The 25,316-nt window shown below is 41.3% G+C and overlaps 1 long non-coding RNA gene across 1 annotated transcript; it reads left to right on the top strand.

Annotated features, from left to right (window-relative positions):
* The first annotated feature begins 817 nt into the window (after positions 1-817).
* LOC109531434 (uncharacterized) lies at positions 818-1,462 on the top strand. The gene is made up of 2 exons (XR_002171181.1): positions 818-945; positions 1,059-1,462. It is a non-coding gene; the product is annotated as an uncharacterized LOC109531434 (long non-coding RNA).
* The last annotated feature ends 23,854 nt before the right edge of the window (positions 1,463-25,316 follow it).

Raw genomic sequence — 25,316 nt, 5'->3', positions numbered from 1 at the left:
TCCTGAGAGGCCTTCAAATTTGAAGGTTGCACAGAAATAATAAAAGGCTTCCCGCTAATTAGATTGCATTACTTTTCAGACAAACTCCAACTAAATTTCCATGACAATAGACTTAAGTGTACGTCGAGGCAGTGTTTCACAGTGCTTGACAGTGTTTGGACATTAAATGAACAAGGTAGCAAAGGCAATTCAAGCGGCTTAGAGGACTGATTAGGCGCAATGAGATTTCTCTTCTCTTGTGGAAGTTGAAGAAAATTAAAGGAAACTTTTGAAAGACCCACTTCACTATCATTCCCCACACACATTCAGCTTGCAAACTACAACAACATGTAACCAAATACTGTCAAACTAATCCAAGACTAGCGATTGTAACATAACTATTTGCGCGCGGGCAGCTAGCACAAGAAGCTAGCAAAGCAGGCCAGGAAGCAAACGTATTCATTTAGCGAGCGGTTCATGTCAAACAGCACAAACAGAAGAGACTTAAATATACAACACCAGTCAAAATAGTTCAGAGTACTTTATTCAGTACCTGGAATGAGAACAAAGAGCACGAAGTATAACTATACCAAAACAAAATCAGTCGCAGCTAAATATGACGTGACAGAAGCCACACGTATGGTCATTCATCCACATAACTCCTGGAGACCCCCTGCGACAACCATGATACTGAAACACTCAGTAGCACTAAACAAAACTACTTGCATATTGCTTGACAATGTTCGTCAGATTATGTCATAAGTATAGGTGCATATTTTTCTTTTTCACTTTTCTTTTCTCTTCTCATACATTTTTTTCAAAAAAAGTGCTGCAGAAAGCTAGAAAAAGAAAGCTAAAGCAAAAAGCAGGTATCGGTGGATTTGTGTGCCAAACTCAGACCAAAACATTTTGTCTCCTAAATAAGAATCATTGAAATGATAGCTGCAAATTACAGTCCTCTGCTTGGTCCATTCCATTTGTTTTGTTTTGCTTGATTCTCAGCGTTTCATGAGAAAATGACACCCGGCAAATAAGTAAATCGCAATAAGCTCACATCATCACTGCGTCAATGTAATCAGGTTCACACCTTCTTTCCCTTGAAAGTGGGCATTATTAAGACTGCTGAATACTGTCACAAAACAAGCCTTCCAATCCCTGCTATGTCATTTTTTTCAGGGATATTTGCACTGCTGACCTGAATTCGAAGTACCGAACTATGAAATAAGCGCCAATGTTTGCATCATTCATGGGTTCCTTTGCATGGGATAGTAGTACCGATTTTGTCGATCGCAGACAGATAAGATTTACATGGTAGCAACCTGAAACCTGATTGGGCAAAAGATATAACAATTTCCAACTATTATCCGAGCCACTTACCCTTACGAGGTTCGCTGGCGTGCCCGCAGACATCTCAGCTGTCTGCGGGCAGTAGGTGGTGTACACCCATAACATGGTTGCCAGCCAATTGCAGGACACAAATAGACAAATATGTAACGAAAATATTGGAAATGAATATGTAAATGTCGGGCAGTGCTTCTGATTGACAACGGCAACAATCATGTTACGTTTATGTTGTTAAATTTGTCCCTTATCATTAACTAATTGAAATCTTCGGGTGTTGTCATAATAATATGTCGCTCGTCTTCAAGACATGCTTTATGCCTTTGCGCCCAGGATTATGTTGCAAACATGGGAGTCCAAACGCGAGATTGCCGCATGATGTTATATTTCTGTATATGCGAATATTAGACAGTAGATGGAAGACAAAAATCAATTTGACATCAGCATATAAATGAGTTCTCAGCGCTCTCAAGTCATGTACAGCCGGGCGGGTTTTTCGAAAGCCACACTGTACCGTTGACATTATTGCATATTGACTTGGAGGATGAAAGACATCTTCACTCATACAGTAGGTACATCAGTGCAAATGGTCTCTGAAATATGTTCAACACATGACACAGTAAAAAAAATAAATTAAAAAAAAAAAGGACATTCACTGTTTCAATCTGGGCTGCAACTATCCAGACGTCCGAATTTGCTCTGCACTGAACACATTTGAGTCAGTCTCTTCGGCACCTGAATCACGACTGCACTGATGCTCAGACCGATCATTTTCTGTGCTACTCATCTGCGCAGTGGCTCCCGTCCAACTCACCGCTTTGTTTCACATCCAAGAGAAAAAAAAAAAAAAGATGGAAGCACATCAAGAGCAGACAGAAGTGTTCCTTACCTTCAGTATGTGCCAGGATCAGGTCTTGAATGACGTTCAACAACATTTTTGCCCGCGCACAGTCAAATGAAAATAACCCCATCTGTGTTGATTGGAGGAGGTAAGACTGATTGCATGGCAGGAAAGCAAAAATCCAATTTTTATTAGAAATGTTGCCATTTTATTTCTGATACGGTGTTTTGTTTTGTTTTTCCTCAGTGCAGCAACATTGATTGAAAAATCAAGTTTATCCATCCATTTTATATTTTGCTCGTTGTGCGCATTTGGCTTGCAGGTTAGCGACCAGGTAAGATCTTCAATTTGGAAAATCAAAATGTTCTTTAGACTTTTTTTAATGAGGCTAAAAAAAATTTAAAAAACACTTAAGGGTCAATAAGAGTAATCCTTGGTGCTGCGTGCAATGACTGCCGCAGTGTCTTCTTCACGTACACGGTTTATATTGACATGTGGAGTAGAGACAATAAATGTTAGCCCAAAAAGAAAAAAAAGTGGAGCGAATAATGAACAGTTCAAAACCAGTCAGCGTTATCACATAACCAAGTAGCGCTGGTAAAAAAAAAAAAAAAAAAAGGCCAACTGCATAATCGATTGTACAAGGATTAATTTGTGACAACCTTAAAACCATTTTTTAAAATGTATTTTTATTTTATTTATTTAGCGAGAAAGCAAGACAATGCCATGGAAAGACTGCTAAAACATTGGAACTTTATTTGTTTCCAACCACATTATGGGAGTAAAATACTTTTCCTTTCCTTCTCAAAATCATGAAAGCAATTTTTTTTTCAATTGATTTGTGCAAGTTATCGGTTATATTCATGGTGTAAATAGGTTTGAAATGAGTTATCGTGGTCTCGTTTTCGTACATCACAAATAAATGGCATTTGAACAGACGGTGTGGAGACTTTCCATATTCACGGTGTGTCACATTTAATTGCGTGACAGCGGGATGCAATGTTGCAGCGTGAAACTGCCCACAGTGTCGTGTAAGGCGGATAGATGTTGGGTCTTTTGTTCCAATTCTCATATGATGGCAAACTCAATGACCTTCAAAAGCATCTCCCCAAAACACCTCTAACCAAGCATTATTCAAATCCAGCAACGAAGATTCCTTATGATTAGAATGAAGTGAATCCACTTTTTGTCAGTTCGTCTGCAGCAAGATGACACCAAACCTCTTTCGACAAGGCATCACTTTGCAGGGACAAACCCTGGCAAATTCAGTTGAAAAATATGTCAGGCAGAGCGGTGAGGAAAATTGCACTGACTTGACTTTGACCCCTGTCTCGCAGCATTGCGGGACTACAATAAAGCAGGCAAAGACATGTTGTTTTGTATTATTTGCTCGCTCCTTTCCGAGCTGAAAAAGTGGTCATTGCGCCGACAACGGCACGTCACTATGCAGATAAACAATCCCGGGGTGTAGAATTGGCTCAACTGTAGGATGACAGCTAGAAAAAAAAAGAAGAAGAAAACAATTCACTCCAGACACTTCCTCAGCTTTAGTTTCATCGACCAGTGCGCCAACCCCCAATGCAGTCATTGCAGAGTCCATAATAAAAATGCATCAGATGGATCTCCCTGTCCTCAGCAGTACGTCACTCAAGGAGGGGGGGATGCGGGAGGGGGGGCACCATGTACACCTTTATGAGAGCTAATGACCCACAGCTTTTACAGTCTTTCAACCATCAGCATAATTAGATTCAATGCTGCTAGCATCAACCAGCCATTTACGTGCCCTTGAAAGTAAAAAAAAAAAAAAAAAAGGCAAGTGCGATGGACAAATGAACAAAGTAAAGATGAGCCGTTTTTGAGCATATCGCCAATAATTTGGAATGAATGCTTTTGCAGATGGCTCTCGCAGTTGACAGTTCGGACAGTGAGTGAATCTTAGTTTTCATTTTAGGCATACAGGATATATATACAGCATATGCAACTAAACCTTATATATACAGTATAGAGCTTTAAAACAATCATTGTTGCATATAGAGTGCTGTACCTGGAGTAAGAAAATAAATAAATAAAGACACACAAGCAAGAATGAAAACAGCAAATTAATCATAAATAAAGCAGACACCATAAAACACTGGCGAATCTCATGCGGATTCAAAAACCATAGATTATCAATATGTTTTAAGACGAGTTTTAAAAAGAGACAGGGAGGGGATTTGCCTCATGTTTCACTGAAGGTTATTCCGAAGGGAGGGAGCACCGAGCAGGTGCGAAATGGTGGAAGAGCTGAGGGAAGTAAGGTGGGGCTTGAGCATTTAAAGATTTGAAAACAAATACTGTACTATAAAATAAGAATGAACTAAACTCAAATATATACAAGGAGCCAGTGAAGAGAGGGCAGAATGGGAATGATGTCCTCCCTCCGACACGAGCTCCAGTTAGGAGGCAAGCAGCAGCATTTTGGATCAACTGGAAACACTTGAGGGAGAACCGTCTGACTCCAAAATAAAGTGCATTACAGTAATTCAGGCAAGATGGAACGAAGGCATGGATTAGAGGTTCTAAATGCCATGGAGAAAACAAAAAAACGATATATTGTCTGCACTTCTCACTTTTAATTTAATTCCAGAAATATTTTATGAGTGAAAATATTTGGTGTGCTAATTATATGTAGATGTAAATTTGTGCATTTTTGTTCTGCCTTGCCCTCCCTATAAATGGCTAGGGTACTGGTTAGCATGTCCGCCTCACAGTTCTGCTGCGGCCTACAGTCCAGTGTGTAACGCCTCCACTCTCACAACGTCAGTTTGAATAGCGAATAAGAACAAGTGCATTCTAGTGCAATGATGCATTGTTTCATAGCAGTCTTAACTTGAAAAGTGAAGAAAACGCAGGTGAAATACGAACTATCCACCACACAGCTAAAGGAATAAAAAAAAACGTCGGAGGACTTAAATGAGCAGTGACTCAAAATTTAGCAATGTCTCGAAAGTTACACTTGCAGCGTTTGTTTAATTACAAACTGTTTATCTATTATGACTTCGGAGAGTTGCCGTCCCTGCTATCATTAAATTAATCTTCGACCATTTTACACTTCTTTTAATTTCTATTGCATCGAAATAAATCTCTTTTCACTTGCAAAGTGTTTCCAAATGAGCCCAACCCATATAAGATAAGCACAACCCGCACAATAACAAATGGGATGCCGTGCGTAGCGATGAAAGCACCGTCGAGGGAGGATAATGTGAAAAGCCAGCGTTTATGAAAAAAGAAAACAAAAAAAAAAAAACCAGCATATGCATATTTTAAGAAATGAATCAAACTTGAAGTCTCCTTCTATCCAGCATGCAAGCGTGAAGCCCAGCGAGTGCTAATGCAATGAAAAGCAACATCACGCTAACTGCAGCGGATGGAGATGACTAAGTGTGTGTATACGAGTGTCTATTTCCCAACTCATTAGCGGTGAACTTCTCTCCATCCAGCATTGAGAATATATTCTCAGGGAAGCTGTCAGTGGTGATAGAACTTGGGCAGAAAGTTAGAAACTGGACACACACACACACACACACACACACACACACACACACACACACACACACACACACACTGACAGTAACTCGAAGTAATAGAGCTTCACGCTGATGAAAGCCGCTGCCAAAACCAATCTCGCACGTTTTTCCTTAAGAGACAATAGCCGCTATCTTTTCTTTCACAGGATATTGTAAACAGTTTGTATCACGGTAATATTTATAGCCCGCATTTGAGATCGTCGTGCAGCGGATTGTCACCGTCGTACATTTAGACATTATCATATTCATTGTGAAGTAACTGACACAGCCTCGCCGAATCTCTCGCCATCCAGGAAGGAGGCTGATATGAATAGAACTCAAATTCAAATCATCACATTCTGAAGGCACAAAACAAGTGATAAGAATCTAAAAAGCAGACTGGGGTGAGTGTGTAGCTATATAAGGCTAGCAAAACACCACGCAGATTAGATGTGGCGCACTTCGAGATTGTGAGGGTCAGGGGAGGCAAACCTACGGCCCGTGGACTGTATGCGGCCCGTACACTCTCTCTCTCTGTATATACACACACACACACACACACACACACACACACACACACACACACACACACACACACACACACATATATGTATATATGTGCGGCCTGGTGGCCCAGTGGTTAGCGTGTGGTTCGATCCTGGCTCAGGCCTTCCTGTGTGGGGTTTGCATGTTCTCCCCATGCCTGAGTGGGTTTTCTCCGGGTATTGCGGTTTCTTCCCGCATTCCAAAAACACGCATGGCCGGTTGATTGGACACTCTAAAGTGTCCCATTTTGTGAGTGTACGTGTGGACGGTTGTTCGTCTCTGTGTGCCCTGCGATTGGCTGGCAACCTGTTCAGGGTGTCCCCCGCCTACTGCCTGAAGATGGCTGGGATAGGCTTCAGCACCCCCCGCGACCCTTGCGAGGATAAAGCGGATTGGAAAATGGATGGATGGTTTGATGGGATGGAGCTATATATCCAAAAATGCAGTAAGTAAGTATACAAAAGACCTACCAGGGCTCGTAACAAATTATTGTACTGGTAGCACCGGTGCTACCAACTTTTTCAGTTGCGCCGAGCAGCACACATTTGGTTGGACCTTTGTCAGGGTGGCACAGCATGACCATATTTGCTGATGTATAGTCGTCTCATGACTAAAGATCAACAGTGATTGACTCCAGATACAATTGCAAAATATTTTGCTGCAACCAGAAGTGTCTGCAACAAGAAGTGGCTGGCAAAACAGGTCCGTTAGTTTATAGAACTTTCAAACAAGACAAAAAGGGTTTGCTTTTATGTGAACATCATTCTTTTCAACACCAAAATTTGTTGCTTCGGTTCAATGGACAATGTGCTGCTCCTTCTGACGTGCACCTTAGCAACTTGTGGTAGTGTCATACAGTCATGTTCTTTTCAGAGGATTAGGAATATATGCCTGTGAGTATTGTTAAATTACATGTCAGTACGTATGGGTTTGCTCAAATACCGACAAACTGGTGATTTCTCAGCTTCAGCTCCCTGTGTCATGCATGGGATGAGCGGTATCACACAAGAACAACAACACAATGCTAGGTTTAGGTCATCTAACAGTAATTTCCATTTGTCTTCATCTTTTTTACCCTTTGCAATTATTCCACCCAACCAAAATTTCCAAGAAATAACAATAGAAACTGACCCAACCAATTATTTATTGTACCAGAGAGCCAGAACACAACACAGCATGGCAAACAGTTCAACAATAGCGGCGAACCAATTAGAATCTACACCACAATATCCAGACTGATGAGCTTTTTGCTTCACCTTTGACGTCTCATGGAGAATTTGCAGCTGCTCGGATCCGGACTGTGCAGATCTGAAGCCTGCCGGTGTTTTTACACTCACAGCTGCCGCTGATGTGCAAGAGCAGGTGAACATTATTTCCACCCTTACGCTCTCTGCAGCCAACAGCGCTAATGATGCAAAGGTTATTGGATTTTCATCTCGCATAACGTGACATGACTGCGCTGAGGTAGTAAGAAGGTCAAACTGTTCCTTTGCACGTTGTTCGTACAAGGGATTGGCTGCACGTCTCAATGACCAGAAGCATCTCTCACGGAGGAGCAAACCAAAAATATTAGACCAAAAATATAAGGAAAAGGGGCGATGCTGTGAGGTTGTGCATCACCGCAAACTACTACTACAATAACAAACATATTGTAAAATCAGGATTTTACACATTTGTTCTGTGGATCATCCCATATGATTACAATGTTTGGTCTTGGGTTCTATCCAACTCTTTCCACTTGTTGGCAGGAATGCGAATTTTGTGTTTGCTCATGGATATTCCGCCATCGTTTCAGCAAAGCCTCAAAAGCCCACGGTAACAGGTCGGAATGAGGCCACAGCAAATGATTGACAGAGCATCGGCCATGCCTTCTCTCTCAGATTCGTAGGGTTTTTTTTTTTCCTCAAGTGTGGGGGTTTCTTGAAAGTATAATCTGAGGTACAAGATGGGGCCACAGAGAACTGATTTCCTTTCGCAGATCATAGAACTCAATTACTACACTACTGTGAGGTCATACTGACAGTTTCGATAAACGTTTAATACTAATAGGTATGTATGTGTGAGCTATCCATCCATCCATAAGACAAACAAGGAACATATTAATGGCAAATATCTGGGCACTTTTGTTCCGGCGCTATTTTTTTTCAACCAGCAAATTACAATATGCACCAATGATGAAGAAACCACAAAGCTCAAAATGTGGTCGTATGCTGCCTGAGCACAGACACATACAAGATGTATCACTTCAGTTATGCATACAAAACACCGTCTCCCACCAACTCTCCTGCTCCCTTCTCCGCTACGTGTCTGTCAGTTATTTTTACATTGTGAGAATTTGTACTTTATTTTCATCGATACAGCGGTTAACTTCTCTTGATACCGTTACGATACGATACCACACGTAAACTGTGACAGTAAAACATTGTCGCTGGAGTTATGCTGCTTTTACGCTGCCGTCACTTTAAGTCCAAAACAAATTAAGCCACCTTATATTATTTCCTATGGGAATGCTTTAAGCTCCCACTCCGTATTAACTTTTCATTTTAAGTTAGCTGGAAAAGGCATAGTCATAAAACCTTCTAATGCAGCTCAGGTACAGGATATGGTAAATCGTGACTTGCAGGTTGACGAAAATGTTCAAGCATTGCTGAAATAACAAAAGGTACTGGCAGTGTATCTTCTGTTTAATGCTTTAAGTCAAACATAGCGCCAGATGAAAATACACATAGAGATGCACTTATGTCCAATATCAGCACATCCATCCCTTTTCTCCACATGGTTTTGCATGTGGGAGGAAGAAACCCCATGCAAAGCACAGGGAGAACATGCAAAGTCAACACAGTAAGCCCAGAGCTGAAGGTGAACCCTCAACCTGAGAACTGAAAGAATAATGCACCACTGTCACACTGTGCTGCCCCCGGCGTCAGTAGAATAATGATAAAAAAAAACACAACAAGAATTAGTGTGTACAGATGTGTCATAAAAGCAAGCGGAAATGCGGATGGGTGTCCTGCTGCCGCGTGCTGATCACAAAAGGACTCAAAGTGTCTTCTTGAGCGGCATTAATGTGGTCGTCACGGCGACTGCGACCTCTGAGTGCGCCTATTAGCATCGCTAATGAGGTTGGTTTGGTGTTTACAGGATCCCGATGTACAGCCATGTTTTATTTCGTGGTGTTATTCTCGTCTATGAAAATTGCATTACACAATTTCAAATACAGCAATGCTTATGATGCAGGGTGCGTGTGTGTTGACTATCCCCCAATGAGAGCTGATAATGCTGAAATGAACACAATTTTCAATTGAATTCCTTCAGATGGATGGTCCTTTCTTTTTTGGCACATGTTTCATCTCCCTGTTTGCCATAAACAGCAAAGCCTTCATCTCAATGTAATTTCCCTTTTGTGCGAGAGAGGTTTTTGCAAGTCAAATTTCTGCCCTTGAATTCAATTAAAAAGCCTCTACGTACAGCGTACAACGTACATTTGCATCCAGATAATCCAATTCTTCAATGTCAGTGCTTATTTATCTTGTCCTTTTTTTTTTTTTTTTTTTTTTTAATGAACAAATTATATATCTTGACTGGAGTTGGAAAAGCCACCAGGAAACCGTAGCCAGCAGAACACGAACAATATGGAGTGAATTAAAGGGAAGTGATGGATGCAAATGTGCAGTGTGGAGTGACATATTTCGATCTTGCAGGGTACTTCTTGGCTGACGTAACAAGCATATGCTTACTGCGTCTAAGTCTCAGGTCTCTTCTACAAGGGGCAGCATCACCAGTGGGTGAGAGTTCCCCATGCACACACCAATGATGTTTGTTGGACCATAAGATGCACTTCATATCCTTTAATTTTCTCAAAAATCGACACTGCGCCTTCTAATCTGTAACGTAAGCGTGCCTTTTGTATGGATGGATGTCGGCTTTCCAGTTTGTCGTCTTTCACATTCTCTAACTCATCCACATCTAATCAGAAGCAGGTGTCCATGTTCTTGTCGTACCTTCCTGCTTCTGTGTCTAAGAATCATGGGAATCAAGTCGTTCTAGCCCAGTGGTCGGCAACCTGCGGCTCTGGCTCTTTAGCGCCGCCCTAGTGGCTCCCTGGAGTTTTTTTTCAAAGATTTTTGAAAATGGAAAAAGATGGGGGAGGGAAATATATTTTTTGTTTTAATACGGTTTCTGTAGGAGGACAAACATGACAGAAACATTCTTAACGTTTTCCAGTGCTGTAAAAATTCATAGAATAAATATTAAATTTCAACATTTCTGTCAACGAAGATTTGCGTCACAGCCTGTGGACACACGTTTCTATTAGCAGGACGGGATGCCAGGCAGGTGGCTGTTGTTAAGAAAACTGCGTTTCATGCACAATTCACCGAGGGTACTGGCAAAGAATGGCAATCTGGAGGGTCGAGAGAAGCATTTTTAAACGGTACACATGAGCTACAATAGTGAACATGCTACAAAAGTGCGTCCCATCTTAGGGGCCGTCATGGTTGTTGCTCCTTATGGCGTGTGTGTGTGTGTGTGTGTGTGTGTGTGTGTGTGTGTGTGTGTGTGTGTGTGTGTGTGTGTGTGTGTGTGTGTAAGCGCGCGTGCGGAAACGGGTCGATCTCGGGAGGCTGGTTGATCGAAAAGTAGATCTTCGGTCAAAAAAGTTTAGTCACACCTGCTCTACAGGATGCACTGCAGGGGGGGAATTTTTTTTTTTTTATCATGAAGGCTCAACTTAGTCATTTTGACAGTTGGCTAATATAGCTAATATAGATACATACAGCATGTGGTGCCTTCATTATAAGGCCTTTAATTTTTTTGTGGCTCCAGACATATTTGTTTTTATTTTTTTGGTCCAATGTGGCTCTTTCAACATTTTGGGTTGCCGACCCCTGTTCTAGCCTAATTATGCGGCCCACTTCCAAAGTTATAACGTGGGACTGCAAGGAAAACTACAGAGTCAGCTTCCAGTAGCCATACTAACTTGTTTACAGCTGCTGAACTGTCATTCATGATAGCATTTATTAGCATTAGCCAAAGTAAGAACACAACCACTGGTCACCAGTATGATACTAAAAACTAAGAAATGGTTGAGATTCATGTTGCAATGAGCTAGCAACCAACACTGGCAGTAAAACGGAAGCACATCAACTCTTTCAATCAATGCCAAGACCAGACGTCTAAAAGTAGACTCACGCGTGTTTGCTCCGTTTAAGACGTACAAAGTCTTTAATTTGTTATTCTGTGCTTTACACACGTTACGGCTGACAATATCTGAACCAGCTCATTTAGAACTGCAGCTCGACACCCACAGCTTAATTATGTCTGGCAGTATCATCAGCAATTCTGAGTGTTTTTGCTGCATCTTTTTTTTATGCTTGATTGAAAGAAGCATTTCTCTGTAATTTACTTGCCTACTAATCTAATCATTGCAATGACTCGGATGTGTTTTCTCACTCTGGCGAGAAGTTACTCGTGATCTGACGAAATATCTTAAAGCACTTGCTGTTACTTGCATGACACGGAGTGACAAGTATGGGCATTAATTGAGCATACGAGTAACAAGCAAAAGTCAAATTACATCCTTCACTCAACATGATGGCCCAAAACGGTTGTGACAAAAAAAAAAAAAAGCCCCTCTCTCGCGCTCTTCATAATAGACAAAGTCTCAGTCGATTAAATCATTAATATTATTTGTTTGTTTAAATCTAGTAACTATTTCATGCTGATTAAGAATATGCTTTTTTTTTTTAAGCGGTCAGAAGCCAAAGGCATTGTACACACTTCATTTCTTCCAGCTATTATACGTCGTTTTAACTCTGTAACAGTTCCATACATTTTGCAAGACCGTAAATGCATAATTTATTGACATGATATATTAATATTCATTCATTATTCATCGCCAGCGCCGCTGATCCTGTGCAAGGGTCGCAGGAAGCTCGACAGAACGCCAGTCAATCGCCACTGCGACACGCTCACTCGACAACCATTCACATTCACATTCAGTATCTACAGTATCGGAGGGTGGAGTCAAGGGCGTCGGCTGGCATTTGGAATTATCATTTTGAAATAGATTTGCTTTTACAGAAATACTGCATTGTGCAAGAAGGAATAACACGCAGAAAGAAACATTATTTTAAGATGAGCTGTTGTTCCGTATTGATTTAACTTCCAGCAGATAAATTAGCGCTAGCTTCCAAGCAAAGCTGAAGAGTAATGCTGTGGCCCAACGCAACTGCAAATGCCACTGGATGCTGATTTTCATATCAGCGCGTTTGCCAATTTGCCAGATCGGTCTCCACAAGCAAGGTGGGCCGGCGCAGCGTCAGGAGTGTTTTGGAGATGCTTCAGGGGAAGTGACAATTTGGTGGCAGAAACATTAAATATTAAACCTACTCAGATGACGTCTAACAGTGGTTCAGGTTAGGCGGCTGGTAGAATGTAACGTACTTCATTCGTGAAAATGTGAATAGTGGGCATCAATCCTTCTGAATCATTGTGTTATATTGTTTTAATCATCCCACTGGTTGGCATAACTAAGTGGCGGGGGGGGGGGTGGGGGTGGGGGGGGGGGGTACAAGAATAATGAGGCACTATGTACTTCCGCATTGTTGATACTCTTGTGCACGAGACTAGTATCTCAACTCAACTCAACTCAACTGTATTTATAGAGCACTTTCAAACAGCCATCGCTGCATACAAAGTGCTGTACATGGAGCAAATTAACATATACAACAAACAGTAAAGCAAATCGGTAATAAAAACAGTAGAAAGCACCGAACAGCAAAACCAAGAACAATCTAAGTCATGCTAGTATGCCCTATTTAAAGGGATTTGAAAGGAGCCACTTTGATTGGCCATGATTGACCACTCCCACAGTCACGCAGCCCTCCCTAAAGCAGATCTGCTGGCTTGCATTCATCGGTGAAATCACCAACATCGGATCTATAACTCTCCCCCACCCAGAGTCTCGCCATGTGCCGCACAGGATTTACACCTATCATGAAAATAGAGCGCTCAATGCTAAAAGAAAATATAATAATAATAATAATAATTATTGGAAATCCAAAAGGTTGTAAGGTTACATGCATCGTGTGCTGTAGATGATAAGGAATGGTAATATACTGTATTCTCAAATTATTCTGACTTTGTTCAAAGAAACCACTTTTTTTTTCTCTGAACATTATTGCTTTTTTACTGCCACTTACTGTACTTTTTTTGGACACCTCCAACTTATTTCAAGCACACCTGACTCAATCTGAGCCAGGAGAAACTCTGGTACTATTCATTTTAATTTCAGTGGGGCTCCAACAGTTCTTTGCAGGACTGCAATGTGATTTTTTTTTTTTTTACCCCCCAATGTCATTTTACTTGAAACAGAGCTGGGGTGCTAGTGGCCAGCCGCCCCAGATTCAAAAACCTCTGAAATCATGAAAACTGTTTTATTCGTCCAACGTTGCGCTAGTTGGGTTTTATTTGAACCGCAATCGCAGTATTTGTGGATAACGGCAGTGTGAGTGGTGTACTGTATGCCAATGATCAGAATGGTATTACCCCTGACTCAATTTGAGCCAGGAACAGCCGCGGTACAACTTATTTTATTATATTTTATTTTCAGAGTGGCTCAAATAGTCATTTGTGGAACTGTGAGACTATACATTTTTTTTCCAATTTCATTTCCACATGAACCAGAGCTGGGGCACTAATGTCAAAAAAGTAAAATGATGTAAGTCATCATATTTTTCTTCGGATGGCTTGTTTTCTCATATGAACTTTGCAGACTGAGTTGTGGTAAAAGCAAGAAGAATGAAACCTATAAAACCGTCTTCACGAGAGAAGGAGGAATAAATACATTTCTTTCCCAAATGAGTAAATATGAACTTTCTTCATTTGCGTTGTTTCCTTTGATTTTAAGTGAGGGAAGGCTCCTACATATGGATGAGGAATGTTTATCTTGACTGCTTTGTACCGTGCTAAATCTTCTTTCGTCTTCGCCACGGTGTCACGGTCTACCTGTTCCTTTGTCGCATCGGTGGCGGATTTGTTTTAGCTCGTCTATGCTACAGGGCTAATGATGCGTCATATTTTTCCTCTGCATTTGATTATGCAGACTGGAAACATTCCCAGGCTCATTAGCTGGTTGAGATAAATCCTCCTAAGCATGTTTTGGTATTAATGTGATTGTCATTTCCTTTATCTCACATCAAAGCTGTAACATTGGCCTGATGATAAAGGTTTCCCTGAAGAAACTTATTCTATTGACTTTTAAACAGATAATAGCTCTCGTTCGCTCACAATCTGCTCTCAAGCACAAAAGAATAGAGAGAATTTTTCCCTTTATCAAAGCAAATTCCAGCCTCCCTCGTGCGTCGTGATGAATATGAATGACAGTTGGAATAAGTCGCAAATGTTTTTGCAAAGATGGACGCATGGGACGCCCCGCTCCCTGTTGGCGTTTTGCTTTTTCTTAATCACGGAAGGAAAAGGCGCCATGCTAATCTGCTTGCCAGATCACATCACACATGAATACGCTTGCACGAAGAAACACGACGCACCTTCACATATTCCAATTTGAATTGAAACTCTGGCGAGGCGTCTGCTGTGCATTCGCTTCAGTCACAGTGAAGAACTGGGCAGATCAATGCAATTAGCTAGAAAATGCAAAAAAAAAAAAAAAAAAAAAAAAAAAAAAAAAAAAAAGAGATATTAACAACAAGGCCAGACAGGGAAAAAAAATGATGTTCTCCGATGGAACTGTCATGCTTCTCAATGCCTTTGGTAACTACAGTAATAATCTCCTGTGTCTATAGGAAGGTATGTAGTTAGTGTCTTGGGTTATACAATGTAATTGTGCAGTTTTATGGAGAGGCTCTGTAACAGAAGGGAACTTGAAGAGCCAGACGGAAGAGGGTAATCTCTTTTGAAAGTAATTTGGAAAAATTAAGATCAGACCATTATCGCGCATTCATTGCCCATTTCTGCTTGTTATATCGCACTTCAATCTGACTGTGCTTTGTGCCTTTGGTTAAAACGGGGGTCACCAACTGGGGTGCCTCGAGGGCCCCCACCCTGCATGTTTTACATGCTTCCCTCCTCTAACAGAACTCATTCAAATGATCAGCTCATCAGCAAGCTCTGCAGAAGCCTGATAACGATCTAGAGCGTTTGAATCTGTTGTGTTGGAAGAAGGAGACATTTAAAACAGAATGGAAAGGGGCCCCTCGAGGACTGGAGTTGCCCACCACTGGGTTAGAGGGACAACCAGTTCTCCTTTTTTCAAGTCGTTAATATATTTAAATCACAATGCCAAAATAAAGAGAATGTAAAGGAGTAAATGTCACACTTTTTGTACTGTGGAAGACAATCCATGGATGTGTCCAAATTCGCCAGTCTGCATCCTCCGAAGCCCACATTTTCGGCCACATGATGGTCACTTCCGGCGCACATGTAGTTTAAAATTGACATTGAGCCTGTCCAAATTTGCTTACGCGGTCCAAGGAGGATACATGAGCTTGAGCCTGCTCCAGCCTGCTAATTGTCTTTCTAGAATTTGGAAACCACGTGCGGTCAAGGTGCGTCGGAAGCGATGCCCTGCGGCCGAAAATGTGGCCTCCGGAGGACGCAGCCTGTGAATTTGGAGACAGCTTGTAATGGAATGGAATAATTATCTAAGAACTGCTTGATAAAAAATGGGGACGGTGTATCCACCTGAGCATCTGTACCTTAAGAAATGTTTACAAAATGAACAGATTCCAATAATAGAGTCAGCAACAGTTTCGACTAATTTGCAAGCAATATTTTGTAACGGTAAACATTCGACTTGACTGACACTCGAGGAGGCATGACCCTCTCTTGTAACAAAAGGTCAGCAAAACAAACTTGCTCAGTGTGACGCAATGCAGACCGACACCGCTGCAAACTACGAGCACTATAATTCTGACTCAGTAGAATTTTATGTATTGATATAGTGCCGGAGCCCCAAGGCACTTTTTCCTATCGAGCAGGCACGGGACTAACGGTCCTTATACAAAAAATATCTCACACAGAAGAAAGACATTTTGCAAGAGGAAAAAAAAAATATGTTGCTGAGCATGATCGAGCCACATAGCAGTTTTCAACAACAGCAACAAGAGGAACGAGGAGGGAATCCCCTTAAATTAGTTCTATATGAGCCCAAAAGCTACAATGGAAGTGTCCTCCCTGTGTTTTACAATATGTTTGCAGGTTTAAATGTCAGCGCTTCAAAATAACCACAATGTGCACAAAGGGAAGGAAGGAAGTCGCAAAACAGCCTGCTTGTTAGACCCTTTAGCCAGCTCATTTAACACCCACAGCTTAATTAGCTCTGTCAGCATCATCTGCATGTCTCAACATTTGCAGCGCCGCCTCCGAGGATGAGAAACATTTGCTCCACAGTGTCGTCAGGTAATGCCGTACAAACTATTGAAGGCTTTAGATCAAACCAGCCTCTCCACTCAGTCGCTGTCAACCCCGCAGTTGGCGAGACTTTATCCTGCCATAATACCCACTTTGGTGAAGGTTTTGCTGTTTTACAGAAAAGTAATTATGCGCCAGTGGAACAAATGTGTTACATGTGGTGAGAAGTCATACGGTGGAAGCTTGTCAGATGAGAAGTTGGCAGAGTCAGCTCAGTGAACATCAAAAAAGATGAACTGTGTTTTGCTTTTTCTTTGGTTGTTTTGTAATTTTTTGGGGGGTGATGCCACCATGCTGGGGAACCAGTGGCGGCAGAGTGGAAAAGTCTGATGAACATAAACATAAACATAAAACCAGAAATTGGAAAATGAGGAATCTTAGCGGGTGGCATGTTATTTATTTATTTTTGTATGCGGACAGCCATGCTTGATTTTTAAAATGGGCGGATGGGTCAGGTCAATATTCATCCCGCTTCAGTACCTCATTCATGAATATTTTTCAATACGAATATTAATAATGTGTTTTTTTTTTGTTTTTTTTTTTACATGTAGAATTATTTTAGTAGTACAAATTAACCAATGATTCAATCGAAACACATTGGCACTGTATCATCCATATCATACCATCAATACTACTCATGTGTCACTACGTTGTCTGCTATTTTTACACATAATTAAGCAATTTCGAGTGTTGGAAATAGCTTGAAAAGCAATCAATTAACTCCCTTCAACACCTACTACACTGTGTGACAAGTGCTGTAAACGTCAACCTCTTCCTCACTTGGTGGGAGCTGTGTGACATTTTGCCACCTCAAGATTGAAAGGCTTGATGTTTTTTTTTTTTTTTAGACAGCAAGCAAAAATAGTTAGGTTACATATATTTTATTTGGCCTCTTTTTGTATAAAATGGATGGTCATATCCTCCTGACTACCAGGAAAAAAATGTTGTCCAATTCACAGTTATTGTGACATTCCCCAATCTATGGGAAGTAACTGGACTCCTCCAAAAAATGTTTTGAAATCCCACGACATTTTTTTAAACAGGCTCAAATACACTTAAAACAACTCAAACAACACTTTAACGTGTTCATAAGAGTCTTATAATTAAAATGCCAACAGCATTTCAAGACAAAATGTGGTCGATAAAAAGTATTACTTTTCCTCTTCCCATAAAAAGTGCTTGCACTGAGGGAAGCCATTTTCTTACTTTTTCTAACCCCTACAAATTTGGTGTCATTGGAAAGCACTGAATGTCCTCTTTAGAGTAACAAAAGGAGTTAATGCGATTGGAGGCACTGGGTGGGAGATATTTAGGTTCACAAATGTCCTCGACAGAGGACAAATTTGAACTACTGGTAGTCAGGAGGATAATGCTTTGGTGCAGAAAGAAGCATGCAGGTCAAGGTAATAGTTTGGGATTTTTCATTATAATTTGTCTTTATTTAATTTAGATTTTTATTAAATCCTTTTTGTTTTAATCCTTGATTTTAGATGACTTTTGATTAGTTTTAGTATTAGTTTTACTTCTTTTATATGGAGTAATTGTAAAGTGGAAGATAAAAAAAAGAAAAAAATTGTAGTTACTTTTCGTTTTATAAATGTAAAATGTAGTTTAAGTTTGTTTTATTTTTTTAAGCATTATCGTTTTTATTTAATTTTATTCCCGAATATTTTTTTTCAATTTTAATTTTAGTTATTTTTGTCATCAGTCAATTACTGCACCATTGTTATTTGAATCATGTTTCCATCACCACTAAATTACTTTTCGTTCCCTAAATTTTAGGCCCTTCTTCTTCTTCGCAGAGTTGCGTCGGCAACAGCCAATCCGCGTTGAGAACGTATTACTACGTCACACGCATATGCAGCTCAGGAGACACGCAGCCAAATATCATTTTAAAAAGAAAAAAAGGCACACACAGTTCTTAATAACGAGATCGAGAGGTCTTGAAAACAACACTTGAGCATGAGCGGCAAACAAGGTCAATAATCCGACAGAGACATGGGATCTTGGCAGTTCTTAAATACTCGGCTAACTTGACCAAATTGGGAGCAAGTGTGCACGCTGGAGGGCAGGCTCTCCACTGCCCCCTGCAGGAGACACACAAGAACCGGATCGTGACAATGCCTACCTCGGATAATAGCCTCAGCGCAGCTTCATTTCCGCTTGCTACACTGCTTAGTCAGCTCATAGTTTGACTAATTGCATCACACAAAAGTTTGGGAAGATAATGCAGCCACAGCTGAAAAAAAAATCAAACGGCGCCAGCCTTGATGTGACATTAGATGTTTCCCAAGGCAAATTACAACAAATGCACGACTAACACAACATGTATTAGGTAATCCTTGCAGGCACAAATACTGAATGTCAGCTTGCCCGTGTGGTTCAGTGTGTGACAATGGAATTATTAGAGGCGCTAATATTAAAAGCTTTTGCTTTACTTCGTAACCACGGGAACTCAGCTGGAGAAAATGGCAGAAAGTTTATCGGCGACACATCCTAAGTGACAAGTTATTCCCTTTAAAGGTCAGTGCCATTTTGAATCACGGTAGTATGACAGAGTGGAGCCGCGCTACTTTGTAAGCTTGATGAAGGGGATTGGATTTAGCGGAGGCAGCGGGAAGCTAACTCATGGTGCGGCGAGAGCTGCCAACGGGAGCCGCCGTCTATCTGCCGCTAACAGGTGCCCAAGTTAGACGCGTGAGCTTCAAGCAGCTTGTGTTCCTTCAGCGCCGCAGCAGATGGAGCGTGGCTTTCCCTGAGTGTGCCTGCTCATAAGCAAGCGCCATTATACGGGCAAAAGCGCGAGAGCGGCCGATGGGCGGAACCTTGCTCTGAGCCCATTATGTATGAACGTGTTTATCGACGTGATTTAAACCTGAGCACGGACACGACGAGCCACACGGGAGAGAAGTTTTTCAGCTTTAGATCATTACGTTAAGTTATGGAGTGCTGCTGTTGTGGTAATTGCGGTATAATGGCTCATTAATGTAAATGCAGATGTTGATAATTGTAGCTGTCTGGGAGGAAACGCACAACAACCAAGTACATTTTATATTACTGGTAATAAAAATGTAAATGTAACTTCATTTTTTTTTTCCCCTCCGGCGGTTGACATTCTGTTGCTCCACAAGTTATTAATTACATGTAATTACTCAGATTGCTCCAATTAATCGCGGCGACAAGCTGAAGGGTTGCGCTGAGATGAATGGGACCGAGCGGCGACGCGGTGGCAAGTGTGCCGACTTTGATTGCGTGTTTGCGATTCATTAGGACCGACCAGTCTCTCTCCGGGCCCGGTCTAATCAGGGGGAAAGGCACCGTGCGTCTCAGTTAGGAGCCAAACAGTCCATTTACATGAGCGTCAACACGAGCCCAAAGACAAATACGCTAAAAGCGATCTGCATGAGTGAAAGGGCATTGCAACAAACCCTCTCCGACTCTAACTATCTGATTGGTATGCATAAAATAAGACACAGGCCGTGCCAGGATCCTCTTCATCACCTTAGAAGCAATTGTTACCTACAGTAATGACTTTAACCTTCGCTGAAGTCTTTTGCGCTTGCACTGGTTCTGCATCAAGAACTACTTGTCAACACTGAACTCCGCAGTAAACACCGTCCCCATTACAATTGCCTGAAGTCTCTGGGGTCCACACAATTTGGTTTTACGGCGACATTGAACAACAATGCACACAAAGTCGACCACGTCGGAACGGCGGAAGTGAAACGGGCTCAAGGTTGTACAATTCAGAAATCCATCCATCCATTTTCAATAGCGCTTGTCCTCATTAAGATTGCGGTTGAGCTGGAGCCCATTCCAGCTGGCAGGACTGATCAGCTGCCATGTTGCAGGGCACGCACGGACAAGGCCATAAATGCTCCCACTCAACTTATGAACTATTTACTCTGAGAAAATGCACACCAGCATGGGAAGAACGTCCAAACTCTACACGGAAAGGCCAGGGCCGAGATTGGAACCCACACCTCATACAGTAAATGTGAAGCAGACAAGCGAACCGCTTGAGAACGTGCTGCCATAAGTATTCAATGAAAAAATAAGGTCAAAACTATCCGGAGAGATCATATTGCAGAAAACCAGCATCCAGGGATTAATTTTGTGCATTTTGCAAGGCGAAAAGGAATATACGTACACGGGATGCGAGTTCACACAGACAATTTCACAATGTCTATTTTAATGCCTATTAGACAGGGTTATAATAATTTGGGATTTTTCATTGTCATTAGGTTTTTTTTTCATTTTGACTTTCTTGTTTTTATATTTTGGAAATGCTTAGTATTAGTTTTAGTTTTTTTTTTTTTTTTTTTAACAAATACGGAATATTTGTGGAGTGCAAGATTTAAAAAGGTCACTAAATATTGGGTGATAAAGTTAAGTAAACCATAAATCCCAAACAACTGTTTTTCTCTGTACTGCTGAACAGGAGTACCGAAAAATACATTTCAAATCAACCCCAAAAGCTCATTGATGAAATTAATTGACAAAGATGAAAACAAACAACATTTGTTTTCATCGGGAACTTTTCTGAACATAAAATGTAGTTTCAGTTATTTATCTTTTCATTTAAAAAAAAACACTCTCGTATTTATATTATATTTGTCCATCACAAGTTTAGTTTTAGTTATTTCATTAGTTTTCAATAACGACAATAACCTTGCTAATTGACTTGTAACATGGTTCGCTTCATTTTACAATTGTGAGTACAAATGTTAAAACTGACTCGCGAGACAATCGGCCCTGTTTTGGCCGAGTGCACGGCACCTGTGTACTCTGCCAAAAATTGGGCGCATCTTCATTTTGGTGGTGACGCAATTCTGCTCTACCGTGTTTGGGGCCATGTTGCGCCTCTCTGGGTGTTCCAGCGTATGGAGCTGCCTCGCCCCCGATGCACCTGCTAATTTGATCACACAAAGTAGACTGTGCTTGGCGTGAACCCGGGTAACAGTGGGCTAATTAACATTACAACCAAACCCACACTGAGCTCCTTAGTCGGTGACAGCTAGGCTGAACAAATATGCAGAGAAAGCGAACCACTTGAATGCAGAAGCCAAACAACTGTCCTTTTAAATCCAAAAGGTGAGCAGAGATGCAGTGTTAGCACACATTAGCATTGGCGTTAGCTGAAAGCATTACCAGCATTAGCTTCTAGTGTGTATGTGTTTTGGTGTGTGTGTGTGTGTGTGTGTTGCAGCGAGGGAGTTGGTGGGGGAGGTGTAAATTAGACAGTGAGGGCTTTGAGCAAGGTGTATTATCCAATGCAAAGATTAGCATTATGACAATATTAGCCTTCGAATTAATTGATTGCTCTGTGAAGAAGTGTAGAGTGCTCGGAGGTGTTTGTTGATGACAGTGTGTCCTTTTACCACACTTCTGCACAAATTTGCCTCAGGAAGAAGTGTAGAGTGCTCGGAGGTGTTTGTTGATGGCAGTGTGTCCTTTTACCACACTTCTTCTGGTAGCCTTCACGAAAATTCCAAATAAAAGAAATGTACTGCACAAATTTGCGTATAATTCATTTTTCAGGAATTTTGACAAAACAGAACACCGGTATGCTGTTATGATACCTGGCAATGATAACTTGTGAAGAAAATGCAAAATATGTTTCCTTTGAGTTTTTCAGCATTCTTTTATCATCAAGCATAATGTTACTTGTGCAGTTGATAAATGTGCACAATTTGACTGTGGAAAAGATTAATTTATTATTATCATTATTATTGCTATTGTTTTTATATAAACCCAATGTGGTGGACAAAAAAACAAGGACAGATTCAGAGTGGAAAAAAAAAAATCGAGAAAAGTTTACTTTGAGCTCTGATTAAACTTTTCGTTCAACTTTGTTGACCAGTATTGATAAAAAATTCAACGCAACCTGAATGTATTTCTTTACCGAAACACGCAGCCGCGCCTTCCTCACTCGGCATGTTGTCCTTTTCGCGCAATCAGCTTCCATGAATGTTATTTAATATCTTCCTCTCCAGAAAAAATGCCAAACATTACTGCCACCTCGTTTTGTGGACACATTTATAGGGGATCAATGGCAGTCTGCGCTCATCAAAATGACAAATAAACTACAAGAGGAGAGCCTCTGCCAAAGAAACTAGCGGCTTCTCTTCCTGTTTACATTACAGCAACAGTAGATTTAGGTTAATGTGACGTTGAATGGCTTTTACAGCAAGAATAACCTCGCAAAAATGGGCTTTATATTGGTGTTCATCAGATGAGACTACAGAAATGAGTCGTATACTGCTTATTAGATCTTTGACTAACATTGTGCCTAATCATCGCACAGATGAAATATTTTGCCAATTTGGCCTGAAGCAGCATGTTTTAAAATTAAGATAAGAAAAAAAAAATCATTGTGGTGCCAAATGAACCCAGTGACTATCCATTATGAGCGACGCACAATATGAAATCTAACACACTTTCTTTTATTCTGAATTGCTAATTTGGTACACGTTTACTCTTCGGAGCATGCATACATTTGCAGGGGAGCAGAGTGCAAAGCATTGGGAGGTTTGGCGAGCTGCGCCGGTGTTTTTGAATAAAAATGCTCATTTGCAGACATCATTCAGAGTGCGATGCAGGAGGGGGCTTTATCGAAGCTATATAGCCCTTAAGTGAATAAGCCAGCCTGGATCAGCAGGATATTCTGTGACAAATCGGTTATTCAGCAAATCATCACATAAACTGCTTTGCCTGGTCTGCTGTGTGACCATTCAATGGGGGGGACAAAAAAAAAACATGTGACCAGTGTTGTTGCTTTATTTGTGCCCCCCCCCCTCCCGCTTTTACCTCAGCTGCATAATCAATCCGCTTAGCAGGATGAGAGATTGGGCTTTCTGTCACGGTGCATTCAGGTGCAGCAGCAGCTCAGTGACGGAAATAAATTCAACAATCATCAGATAGCACGAGTCACTCTTGCCCCGCACGGGGTGTGTCAACGCAGCCTCTCCAAGATGGTGGCGATTAGCATGTCGCTACGCATGACGCCTCGTCGCTAACGACATTTCAGCACGGGCGACGACGACAATGCTTTCATTAATATTCCATGCACGCTGGGCCACAGGCTAGTGAAGTCCTCTAGTTTATCCGCGTAGAACTTTTCACACATCGACAGTCACAAAGTGCTTTACAAGCTCAAGTTAAAAAGTCGGCATTGCAGAAATGTCAAAAATCGCCTGTAAAATAGAGCGGGCAATTGAGAATAGAACATCATCTGCTGCAGTCGTTTATTCGACCTTCAGTTTGTTAAGTTTCCTGCAATGTTTTTTTTAATACAGCACAAGTAATGTTCCCAAATTTTTTATACTGTAAGTATCTTTTGTCATTTGTAAAACTTGTCGCAAAGGTCACCGATTCTTAGTGGTGGGAAATAATAGAGTACGAATACTCGCTTACTGTAATCCAAGTGGGCATTTGCAGTTTCAACAGTGCTAACTTGGGTTAAATGGAGACGTTACGTAGATCGGCTGGATCGGATCGGATGATGTTTTGCAATTTATGCAAAATTCTGTGATCGGCTGTAATGTCATAATTTGTTGATCGAACAATGACGTGATTGATCCGATCCGCCAAATTAGACATTACAGCTGTGTTGCCATCATGAATGTGCGAATCTTGAACACCATTTTTTTAATGTCAGCAGTTCAGACTTGTCAGAATTTAGCTTGCAGCGCGGTTGTGTTCAATAGAGGTTGGATGACGAGACACTGATTAGAAATTAGAAGCTTCTTCGTGAATTACACAATTAATGTGCAGATCTGTGCATATGGCACATGCAGCAGATAAACTGACAAACACGACTACCGTGTCACAACGGGTAAACATTCAGAAAGGCTTGCTATGACTAATTTTGGGGAATTGGCAGATCGACTAAATAACTGATTTGATGATGGATGTAAATTCACATTTGGCAGGTGGAGCCATTTAAAAAAAATGAGTTGTCCCCTTGAACGTTTTCAGGCTCCAAATGTTTTGACCAGCAAACCGTTCACGTTTCTGAGAGGCCACTAAATCGATATGAACAACAGCATCACACCAAATGCTTGGCATTAAATCGGGAGGTAAAACTTTCCATAATAAGGGTGCTTCAGTTTGAAAGGCTTTGTCACCTTTACTTTTAAACGTGTTGCCGGGGACATCGACTAAGTCCCGCTTTGGCGGCCCTCTGAGGCCCGCTGGTGACACGAGGGCACAGCCTATCACTGATATAAGCAGGTGCTTCAACGTGGATGTCAGAGTAAGTGATGATAAGGCTCTTAAATTGGATCCTGTAGGAGGAAGCTAACGTATAGCGGCCAAGACAGGAGTGATGTGACAAGACTGCTTAAGAGCCCAGCAGCCGTTTGGAGCAGTTGGAGTCGGTGAAATTATGATTTGTTGATGCAAGTGAAGGGAGAGTTATTGTGTGGGGAGATACGATCATTTCAAGTTGTGTACGCTTATGTGGACTTTGACATCTTCTCTTTGTGCTGGTATGGATTCTCTCGGGGCATTGAGACTGCCTTGCAGAGTCCACAAACGTGCATATAAGCTTCATGGAAGAATAAAGCTAAAATCATGGCTGGATTTGACTTACAGGATACTTTATTCATTAAGATGGAGATTCCATTCCA

Source organism: Hippocampus comes, unplaced genomic scaffold, assembly GCF_001891065.2.
Source record: "Hippocampus comes isolate QL1 unplaced genomic scaffold, H_comes_QL1_v1.1 scaffold420, whole genome shotgun sequence".
Classification (NCBI taxonomy): domain Eukaryota; kingdom Metazoa; phylum Chordata; class Actinopteri; order Syngnathiformes; family Syngnathidae; genus Hippocampus; species Hippocampus comes.
The sequence above is the reverse complement of the archived record's forward strand: the minus strand, read 5'-3'. Positions and strand labels throughout refer to the sequence as shown.